This window comes from Hylobates moloch, unplaced genomic scaffold (genome assembly GCF_009828535.3).
Source record: "Hylobates moloch isolate HMO894 unplaced genomic scaffold, HMol_V3 SCAFFOLD_3, whole genome shotgun sequence".
NCBI lineage: Eukaryota > Metazoa > Chordata > Mammalia > Primates > Hylobatidae > Hylobates > Hylobates moloch.
The window spans coordinates 60184418-60196482 of NW_026652278.1; positions in this window are offsets into that span (position 1 = coordinate 60184418).

Here is a 12065-nt window from a genome sequence, read left to right on the forward strand (position 1 = left end):
CCTGGTTGTGCACTTTGCTTAGAAGGAGAAATAGCCAGATGTGTGATTACATACTGACTTATGGGCTGTAACCAATGGTTTGGCTGGATGGCCAGGGACTGGGAAGAAGTATGACTGGAAAACTGATGACAAATAAATTTAGGGAAGAGGTATATGGATAGACTTTTCTGAGTGGTCGAAAACTGTGAAGTATTTGTGTCCCATGTGAATGTTCACCAAAGGATGACCTCAGCAGAGGGAGATTTTAACAATCAAATGGATAACATGACTCCTGCTGTGAACACCACTCAGTCTCTTTCCCCAGCCACCCCTCTCATCGCCCAGTGGGCTCATGAACAAAGTGGCCATAGTTGCAGGGTTGGAGGTTACACATGGCGTCAGCAACATAGACTTCCACTCACCAAGGCTGACCTAGTTATAGCCACTGCTGAGCGCCCAATTTGCTAGCAGCGGAGACCAACACTGAGCCCTGGATATGGCACTATTCCTTGGGGTGATCAGCCAACTACTTGGTGGCAGGTTGATTATATTGGACCTCATCCATCATGTAAAGGGCAGCGGTTTGTCCTCACTGAAATAGACACTTACTTTAGATATGGATTTTCCTATCCTTCATGCAATGCTCCTGCCAAGATTACCTTTTGTGTACTCACAGAATGTCTTATTTGCCATCATGATATTCCACACAGCATTGCCTCTGACCCCGGCAATCACTTTACAGCTAGAGAAGTGCATCAGTGGGCTCATGGAATTCACTGGTCTTGCCATGTTCCCCTCATCCTGAAGCAGCTGGATTGATGGAATTGTGGAATGGCCTTTTGAAGTCGCAATTACAATGCCAACTGGGTGACAATACTTTTCAGGACTGGGGCAAAGTTCTCCAGAAAGTGTGTATGCTCTGAATCAGCATCCAATATATGGTACTGTTTCTCCCATAGCCAGGATCCACAGGTCCAGAAATCAAGGGGTGGAATTGGAAGTGACACCACTCACCATCACCCCTAGTGATCCACTAGCAAAATGTTTGCTTCCTGTTCCCACTACATTAGGTTCTGCTGACTTAGACGTCTTAGTTCCAGAGGGAGGAATGCTGCCATGAGGAGATACAACAATGATTCCATTAAACTGGAAGTTAAGATTGCCACCTGGTCACTTTGGGCTTCTGCTACTTCTAAGTCAACAGGTTAAGGAGGAAGTTACAGTGTTGGCTGGGGTCATTGACCCAGACTATCAAGATGAAATTAGCCTACTACTCCACAATGGAGGTACGGAAGAGTGTGCGTCGAATATAGCAGATCCCTTAGGGTATCTCTCAGTATTACCTTGCCCTGTGATTAAGGTCAGTGGGAAAGTACAACAGCCCAATCCAGGCAGGATTACAGATGATCCAGACCCCCCAGGAATGAAGGTTTTGGTCACTCCACCAGGTAAAAAACCACAACCAGCTGAGGTGCTTGCTGGAGGCAAAGAGAATACAGAATGGGTAGTCGAAGAAGGTAGTTTTCAATACCAGCTGTGACCATTGACAAGTTGCAGAACCAAAGACGGTAATTGTCATGAGTATTTCCTTCCTATTTTGTCAAGAATATGTTTGTGTATGTATATACTTGTACTGAGAAAATATCTTCATTATATTTCCTTTCTTTTTCGTTTATTATGCGGCATAAGATTTCTTGACTTCATATCAGCATTTAAATGTTTACTTTATGTAACAGCACTTAGGTTAAAGATTAGTGCTTCCGGTTGTATGAAGGATAGCTGTATTATGTTAGGCATAATTATGACCTTATTATTGTCTTTATTTGATGATTAAGTATGATTTCAAGATATATATATGTATATATATATACACACATATATACATATATATATGGGTTCAAGTTTTTAAGGGGTGGACTCGTGATTGTTAATATTAGGTGTTGATTGGATTAAAGGATGCCTAGATAGCTGGTAAAGTATTGTTTCTGGGTACGTCTGTGAGGGTGTTGCTAGAAGAGGTTAATATTTGTCAGTGAGCTCGGAGGAAGACTCAATCTCAATGTGAGTGGGCACCATCCAATTGGCTGCCAGCATGGCTAGAAAAAAGCAGGTGGAAGAAGGTGGGATAAGTTGGCTTGCTGAGTCTTCTGGCTTTAATCTCTCACCCTGGATGCTTCCTTGGACATCAGACTTTGGATTCTTTGGCCTTTGAACTTTTGCACTGACACCAGCGGTTTGCTGGGGGCTCTCAGGCCTTCGACCACAGACTGAAGGCTGCGCTATTGGCTGCCCTACTTTTTAGGCTTTTTGACTTGGACTGAGCCACTACTGGCTTCCAACGTCCTCATCTTGCAGACAGCCTATCATGGGACTTCACCTTGTGATCATGTGAGTCAATTCTCCTTAATAAACTTTCCTGAATACATACATGTATCCTATTAGTTCTGTTTCTCTGGAGAACCCTGACTAATACAGTAGTTTTCTTTTGTTATGGCAAAATGTAAATGTAAAACCCAAAACTATTAAAACCCTGGAAGATAACCTAGGCAATACCGTTCAGGACATAGGCACGAGCAAATATTTTATGACAAAAAGCAATTGCAAGAAAAGCAAAAATTGACAAATGGGACCTAACTAAACTAGAGAGTTTCTGCACAGCAAAATCAGCTATTTAAACAGAATAAATAGACAACATACAAAATGGGAGAAAGCTTTTGCAATCTATGCGTCTGACAAAGGTCTCATATCCAGTATCTATAAGAGACTTAAACAAATTTACAGGAAAAAAAATGAACCCATTAAAAAGTAGGCAAATGACATGAACAGACACTTTTCAAAAGAAGACATACATGAAGCCAACAATCATATGAATAAAAGCTCAACATCACTGATCATTAGAGAAATGCAAATCAAAACCACAATGAGATACCGTCTAACAGCAGTCAGAATGGCTACTATTAAAAAGCTAAAAAATAATAGATGCTGGCAAGGTTGTGGAGAAAAAGGAATGCTTTTACAGTGTTGGTGGGAGTATAAATTAGTTCAGCCATTCTGGAAGACAGTGTGGTGATTCCTCAAAGACCTAAGGACAGAACTACCATTCAACTCAGCAATCCCATTACTATGATTATACCAAAAGGAAGATAAATCACTCCATTATATAGACACATGCATGGCATATGTTTATTGCAGCACTATTCACAATAGCAAAAACTGGGAATCAACTAAATGTGTATCAATGGTAGACTGGATTTAAAAAAATGTGGTAATATACACCGTGGAATACATTGCAACCATAGAAAAGAATGAGATCATGTTCTTTGCAAAACATGGATAGAGCTGGAGACCATTATCTTCAGTCAACTAATACAGGAACAGAAAACCAAATACCACATGTTCTCACTTGTAAGTGCTAGCTAAATAACGAGAACACATGAACACAGCAGGGAACAACACACACTAGGACCTATCAGAGGGTGGCAGGTAGGAGGAGGGAGAAAATCAGGAGAAGTAACTAATGGGTACTAGGCTTAATACCTGGGTGATGAAATAATATGTACAACAAACTCCCATGACACAAGTTTACTTATGAAACAAACCTGTACGCATATCCCTGAACTTAATCCTTTACATATGATTTTTAAAGAAAAAAAGCAACTATGCTTGACATCTAATAATTGTGCTTAAGTATGGATAAAATATAAATTGAGATACATTTTTGGCATAACATGTTGATTTCTATTTTTTAATTAATTTTCCCTACTCTATACCTTGACTTTCAGTAAAAATTCTTTCTTGCTTTTAATGAGACATTTATGGCATTTTCTTAGAAAACATGATTTTAGTATGATTAAAAATTATACTTCACCTTTAGTTTAAAGTTGTTCTTTTTTTTAACAATGTATTCAATTACATGAAGAAGTGATCAAAGTACTCGAGATTGTTCTTTTTCTTAATTTTTAATTTTCTTATTTTTAATTATGTGGGTACATAATAGATGTATATATTTATGGGGTACCTGTGATGTTTTGATACCAGCATACAATGTGTAATGACCACATCAAGGTAATTGGGATATCCATCACCTCAAGCATTTATCATTTCTCTGGGTTCAACATAGACAAATATGCCAGGACAAGAAGAGGTGTAAAATAAGAAAAGGTGGAAACTGTCTGTGTGACTTTGTATTTGTGTAAACTTAAAAGAAAATGAGGAATATTGACAGAAGTCACATTACTTTGTAATTGTAGCGAGAAATAGCTTTTTTTAATGTAGTAAACAAGTGTCGGACAATTCACAAAATAGTTTCTAATAGAATGAATAAAATAAAAATAAAAGAGTTGATATGTTAGCTTGAGAGACCAATGGAATAATTGAGCATTTTTATAAAATAGGTTTTTTTTAGTGAAAACGAGGCAACTTGAACTTCCCATATTAAGAGGAATGTCTTGGTGCTGATCAAATGCTACCATGGAACAAGCCACTCTACCTCTAAGCAAGCTTTCTGGAAATTGTCTCAGAGTTGTGATTTATAAAATAAGATTAAAAATTGTTTGCACAATAACTCAAACCAGTAGTATATTTTTAACTAGAACATCATTTATTTAGTCAATCTGAGGCAATTGCAATTTTACATTATCAAGTTAGGCTATGATCTATAAGGTTATGTAGACTACAGCCATGCTGTAAGTGGTAATAATAGCCAGTGTGGACACATCTCAGAGGGGAAAGATATCTAGAACCACCACTCATGTTCCATCCCAGTAGGCAGATGGGATAGACTAGAGAGCCCATTAGAACGAGAAACAATGAAAAAGTGTTTCTAATGAGGATATTCCTTCAGCCCACTCATAATTTTTATGGACATGCTGACCAACTTTTCTTATCATTCTTAGCACTTAATGGTTTTGGAGTCATTTTACTTCTTCTCAGACATAAACTTTGATTTCATGAGCACACAAAATACTTTTAAATATTTATCCTAAAAGCTTGTTTAAGGCACTCTTAGATTTTTTCCATAAAAAGAATTAATCAGTGCATAAATATTTTCTAGACAAGGAACCTGTGGGAGCTTTAGAAGGGCCTAACACTGTAAACCACTCTAAACACATAGGAATAGCCCCCAGGAGCACCAAAGTACTTAGTATCATGTGAAAAAGTTGCTCTACTTATGGCCCACTCAGAAGCAAATGTAGTACTAGGCTTGATTTTATTCACTTCCAATACCAAGGGGGCAACTCTTGATTTAAAAGAACAAACCACATGGAATTTTTCTCCATGTAATGAAGGAAAACAGTTGACACAATCACTGAGATTAACTAAGAGCTGCAAGCCTAGGAAGCAAGTTGATATTCAGCTAGACATTGAAATACCTGTTTTCTCCCAGGATTTATTTATCTCACATCTGCTTAAACCTGGCATTGTTTTTAGCGAATCAGAAATATGATCCAGGGAAATAAGAGAAATTTTAGTAAGTTGGAGTGTAGTGATAGTCAAGTTGACTGATTATAAGAAAGAAGCCACTATGGAACGTATACAGCTTATGTGTGCAGATGTGCCTCACCCCTCCCCTGCCACATTAAACTTACTATAAATGTCTATCTGGTGTTGAGACCTTCAATATTTTAAAATTCCACAGGTATTTCTTCAGTGCACTGAGGGTTGCAAACCACTGGTCTAGAAGCAATTAAGGCTGAATTAAGGAAATCTTGACAATGAATCCCCATCAGAATATACCTTATTTTAGAAGTTGCAGACTCAACAGTCATAGTTTATTTTGTTGTTGTTGAATATTATCTTACATAGAACTTAACTCAGTGTTGACAGAATGTGCTAACTGCAGTCACCGTAAGGAGGAAAAACAATTCATATGCCCAGTCAGTGTGAAGCTAAAAAAATGACTTCCCTCATTCTAAAGTTGAAAGAGTTGTGAAATATCTTTAACGAAAAGACAAAGACCACTGATTTGGCTTATATTATTAAAAATATTTTAATAATTTCCTAAAACTTTTGAAGCATTGGGAAACCTCTGGTTTTCTATTGCTTGTCCTTTTGAAATGTCAGACTGTGTTGTGGATGAATAGCCTTCTAAGATGCATGGGTTTTGCACATGATGTTTTGTGTGCCTACACGGGGATAATGCCTATATAGATACAGAATGAATTTGAGTTTTTCAGATGGATATTTTCTTCCAAGTGCAGTGTTTCCATCTGTGATAATGTGGCTTTTTGTGGACCTCATAAGACCAACACATCTAATTCTCCCCCCAAAAATGGTCAAGGTCATGCACACTGTATTTTATGGGCTTTTGGGGTTTTTCTCCAAATTCATATAGACATTATGTGTGCATCTAAAAGATATCTTCATAAACCAGCTGTAGAGCATGAGAAGGGTAGTCAAGTAGTATCCAAGGGGCATAGAAAATAATGAGGGTAGTTTTAATTTGAAATAGAGGTGTTAATCTCAGGTCCCAGGGTAAGCATTGCTTCAGGATTAAGCATAATCCAAATATTTCTCTAATATAAGATTTTTAATTTTTAATTTAATAAAGTTACCTGGTGATATCTTATAATTGTGCCTTTCTCAGAAAAATGTTATCAGACTTGAAAGTACATTTGAATCATTAGCTATGACTTAATCCCCAGAGATTTTGATTTAATTGATGTTAAGTAGGGCCTGGATATGTTTTGCCTTGTTTCATTTTGGATATTTTAATATCCCAAGGATTTCAAATGTCTTACAATAATAACCTCTATGTTTATAGATGTTGGTTTATAGGTATATAGAATCTGAAAATCTGTACATAAAGGAGTGGTTCAACCATATTTACATGGATATCATATGATGTATTGAGGGAAAATAAGTAACATGCAGGACTGGCATTTCTGACTTAGGACGAGTAACAGTGTCAGAGTTTTGCATTTTTTTCTTTAAAAGTTCTCCTTATCTTTATCATAGAATATGTAACAGAATTTTACAGTGTTGGGATAGAACTGAAATTGGAAGAAATGTTAATATTTTGCAAGGAGAGAAAGGACTTTGCCCTTTTACCAATGAGGAGTGCTTAATGTGTCTATTTTAAATTATTCTCATGCAATTAAATTTCCAGTTCCAAGAGTGCACGTGGTGGCACCTATAACATTTTCTAAGATTTCCAAAATACTGTAAAATATTCTCATGTTCTCAAAGGCAGAACCAGCCTTTTAAAATTTAATTTAATCAGCACTTTAAAAATTATCCTATGAATTGATGGGTGTAGACTAGATAATTATCCCTAACTATTTTTTGTCTCCTCATAACAGAATTAAATCTTTCTAGCTATTGCTATGTGTCTTGCCTGTGCATCTCATGGAAATTGTATACATCCTTGCCTCACTGATTTAGGGCTTGATAATATGACATAATTTGACCAATGGGATGCAAGCACAATAAATTTAGCTCCATCCTGGCAGAAGCTTCAGTAATTACATAGTTTGGTTTGGGTGCTTTTGCTTTTTCCCTAAGTCATGAGAGAGCAGACTTGCATGTTAAAATAGGGAGACAGAGGAATAAAACCACAGTCAGTCTGAAGTCTTTAAAAAAGCAATATAACAATAAACCTTCACAATCACAGCAACCCACAGCTGACCCTTAGTATGAGTTAAATGACAAAATGTGTTGCTAGTAACACTAGACTTATTTGCTATACAGAATTACTATAGCAGAAGTATATATAGTTATTGACAATATATATTTAGCGATTGATGAAATGTATCCTAATATTAACAATAGATATATGATTCAAGGACACACCAAACACATCACCTATTGGCAAACACCAGGTCTGGATACCTACCTACTTATATTTCAATGAGTAAACAATGGGGAAACAGGAGCTTACCATAAAAACAAAACAAAAACAGGAGGCGTTGTAAGGATTTTAAAACCTCAAAAGAAGAAAATAACTCCTAAAAAGAAAAAATTTCTTGGCAATATCTGGAATCATCAATATAATAAAACATATATCTTATTATGAAATAGAAGCAGAAAATCCTTAGGAAGGAATTGGCCTAGATAAAAAGACAACAGGACAAAATACACAGAAAGAAAGTGAAATAATGAAGAATTGCAAAGCAACTAAAACCTAAAAGCAGAAATACATTTCACATTATGTGTATTAAAATGCAGAGTTGACACTATGTACATTTGATCAGTGATGTGTGTGGAAAATGAGAAGTCTGAGTAGAAGAATAAAGTCAAGAAAAGGATGAGTTAACACCTACTGACTACAAATACAGAGCATAAAACTTAAATTCTAGAGATTCCCGAGAAAGAAGCCAGAGCAACTAAAATATATGGCTGTACCGAAGAAAATTATTCTGGGCTTGGAAAAATAAACTGAAGATATATGTTTGTATCTGTATTCACACATACACTTTAAATATAAATCCTGATAACATCCAGAAGGAAAGAAAACAGTTTATTAACTAAAAAAGACACACTTCCACTAAAAGATATCTACACCCTTTTCCATAGTCATTTGGTCTGTTGTTGAAGTCAGATCCATGACAATTGTTAACAGCATTTCCTAGGCTACAATCACTGGTCACTGGTTCAGATTAGTTCAATCAGAATTTTAAAAAGAATATTTGTTTGATTCTTTGGAAAAAACAACCCTTTCTCTTGTTCTCTCACTTGCTCTTTCTTTCTGTCCCCCATCACCCCTCTGGCTAAGTTTCTTGACCAGAGTGGTTGGCAGCCATATCACAAAAAAATATGAGTCGAAATCTCAAAATTCTCCTGTTATTGTGGAAGGCATAGTAGAAGGACAGAAAGACACAATGTTATTGAGGGCATTGCTAAATCAACTATCAAATCAGACTTCATATGGAATTTATAGTTAATTGAACCAATATATTGCCTTATGGTATAAACTTCTATTCATTAATATTTATGTTATTTTTAACTAACATTACCCAAAATAAGAACAGTTCTCCAACTGGCAATTATCCATTTTCTATTTTTGAACAAGCTACAAGACCAATCTTTCCATTTGTTGGGTTATGAATAAAAATTGAGGCCCTTTGAGTAAGGAAGGTGTATTATACATAATATCAGTCCAACATAAAGATAATTTTAAATGATTTTGATAACTATGGTGACAAAACAGAGCACAAACAATTAGAAGTCATTCTTTGAAGTTCACTCACATATTGTAAAAAGATTTTTGAAAAAAAATAACAGAAAAAAATGCTGAAAAACCTATGACAAAATAAAGAAAATACAATTATATAGCAAAACAGATAGTTTTGCTATATAGTTGTAGCAAATATGAATATTTGCTACAACATTCATAATAGTCATAAAAGTAAATATTGATATTTAAAACAGATAATCAATAATGAAAACATCACCATCAACGGGTAAATGGATAAAGAAAATGTGATATATATGCACACATGGAATACAATTAAGCTATGAAAAGAATAAAATCCTGTCATCTGCAGCAACATGAATAAACTTGGGAGATACAATGTTAAGTGAAATAAGGCAGGTACACAAAGACAAATACTGCATGACCTCACTCATGTGGAATTGGTTGATATTATAGAAGGAGAAATTAGGATACTTGTTACCAGAGTTTTGGAGAGGAGGTAAAAGAACAAATAAGAACAGGTTGGTCAATGGGTACAAAGTTACAGTTACATAGGAAGAATAAGTCTTGGTGTTCTATTACATGGTAGGGTGAATACAATAAATAAGTGATATATTAAAGAGGCATACACAGTGAAGGTCTTGGGATATTTATATTGTAAGAAAGGGATATCTTAGAGAAGTTCAGGTTTAAAATGAGTCCTGAGTAAGCATTATCAAAAGAAAGAGAAAAGAACGAGTAGTAACAAAAAAAATGCTTTCTTCTTTTACAAGAGTTTTATCATGTGTTGAGAGAAAGAAATTTATCTAGCAGTTAGTGAGGAGAGTGATGTATTTATTTTATTTCAGGATATTATAAAATTACCATTAATCCAAATCCAGGACTAACTCCTAATTATTTGTTATATAAAGCCTAAAGTCTGATATCTGATATTTCTGTTCTTCCATAGATTGACTTCAAACTTTCTGTTCTATCCACTGAAATCTACAATAACGTCTCTTTATTCCCACCAGGAAAATGTATTCAGTGTCTCCAGATTGCTGTGTTTTTCAATACTTTCTGTTCTTTTATAATGCTCTTCTCAGTAATTTGCTTATTTAGTTTGTTTTCAAATCTACAACATTCTCAAAGAAATTTTAAATTACTCAATGTTCATTGAGTTTTACCCTTTTATTAAATAACTTTAATCATTCACTGCTGTTTTTTTGATCACCTACAATGTGTATGTCATTATGTTGGCCATCATGAGCATATGTAAATAAATAGGACATGGACTCTGCTAACCAAAATATTAATTCTCTTAAATAAAAGTATCATGTGGTGGTAAATAATTGTAAAGAAAAGTAGATCATGAAAAATATATAAAAGTGGCATAAATTCACTTCTTTGAGAGTTCAGAAGAGGTAGATATTTCTGGGAAGACCTAAAGGAACAGGGAAGACATGATAGAAATTATAGTGTTTTATATGGTTCTTAAAAAGTAATCTTAGAGCATGAATTTTTGGACAAATATTGCAAAAACATGCATGCATTTAATCAGTCTGGACCATTAATATTGATCTTTTTTAAATGTTGGTACTTTTCTACCTCCGTTCTTTCAAAGAGGAATATTCCTCATTGCTTTTACCCATATTTCTAAGAGTGCAGAGTCTAGTGCTGGTCATAAAGTAGCAGATCAATAAATATTTGTAATTTATCATCAGTGAGTCAGATTTACAAAAATAAATATTAAAAAGAAAGCCAAAATGTGCTGAACACCACATGGCCTTTGAAAGAAGCATTTTTATTCAGTTAAGTGGAGTACTGCGACGTGATGTCACCTTTTAACCTATGGTAAAGATTATCAATTTAATAATAGTTGGTAAATAGTGATATCATTGAGGTATGCAGGATTTAACACAATAAAGTTGTGAAAAAGAAAATAGTAGATATTTTGTACAAAATTACCATTTTGTTTGTTCCTGATGTAGAATAAAAGAAAAATAACAAGCAATATTCCCAGCAGTTCTTTGTTTAATGGAGCATACACGACATAGTCTTATTTTATTTACAACTGCTTTTTTTTCCGGAAGTTGCTGCTAGAATATCAAGGAAACAGCAATTTAATAACAAGTCTATGTAAGTCACTGTAAAGTATAATCATGATTTCTCAACTATTGAAACAAAGTAGAACTCCCTGGGATTGAAATAACAACACGAAGTTTCAATCCCTCGGGAAAAATTACACCGGGCAGACTGATTGAGTGGAAACCATCCAATAAACTGTTCATGGACTTTACAATCAGTGAACTATATAAAAGAGACTCAATTTCCTGAATTGCATGTCAAGGACTGAATTTACATGATTTATCCACTTGAAATAAACATAACTAACCATGCTAGTATATGAATTCCTTGGAGAAAATGTGTATCACTAAACAACTGCCTGACCTCCCAGCCAGAGTACTTTCTGTGACTATAAATAAACATTACTACTTAGTGGAAAAAAAATATACTACCACTTACATAACTACTGTCTTTCAAAAAAGAAATGTAATTGTTCTACTGTTAGATGTACCAATCCATATCATAAAGATTCCTAGAAATAGAGATGACAGTATTCCAGTAATAGCAGATGATAGGATTTGGATGTTTGTTCCTTGCACAAGGAATGAATGAGTCCTTTCTCTGAGTTTACATGAGATCTGGTTGTTTAAAATAGTGTGGCACATCCCCCCCCTTGCTCTCTCTTGTTTAGTTTCATACCATGTGATTCGCCTGCCCCTGCTTCACCTTCCACTATGATCGTAAGCTTCCTGAGGCACTAACCAGAAGCCAAACCATTGGGCCATGTTTGCACACCCTGCAGAACCATGAGCCAAAACAAACACCTTTTCTTTATAAATTACCCAGTCTCCAGGATTCCATTATAACAATGCAAACGTACTAACACCGTAGAAGAAGTAAATCAGAT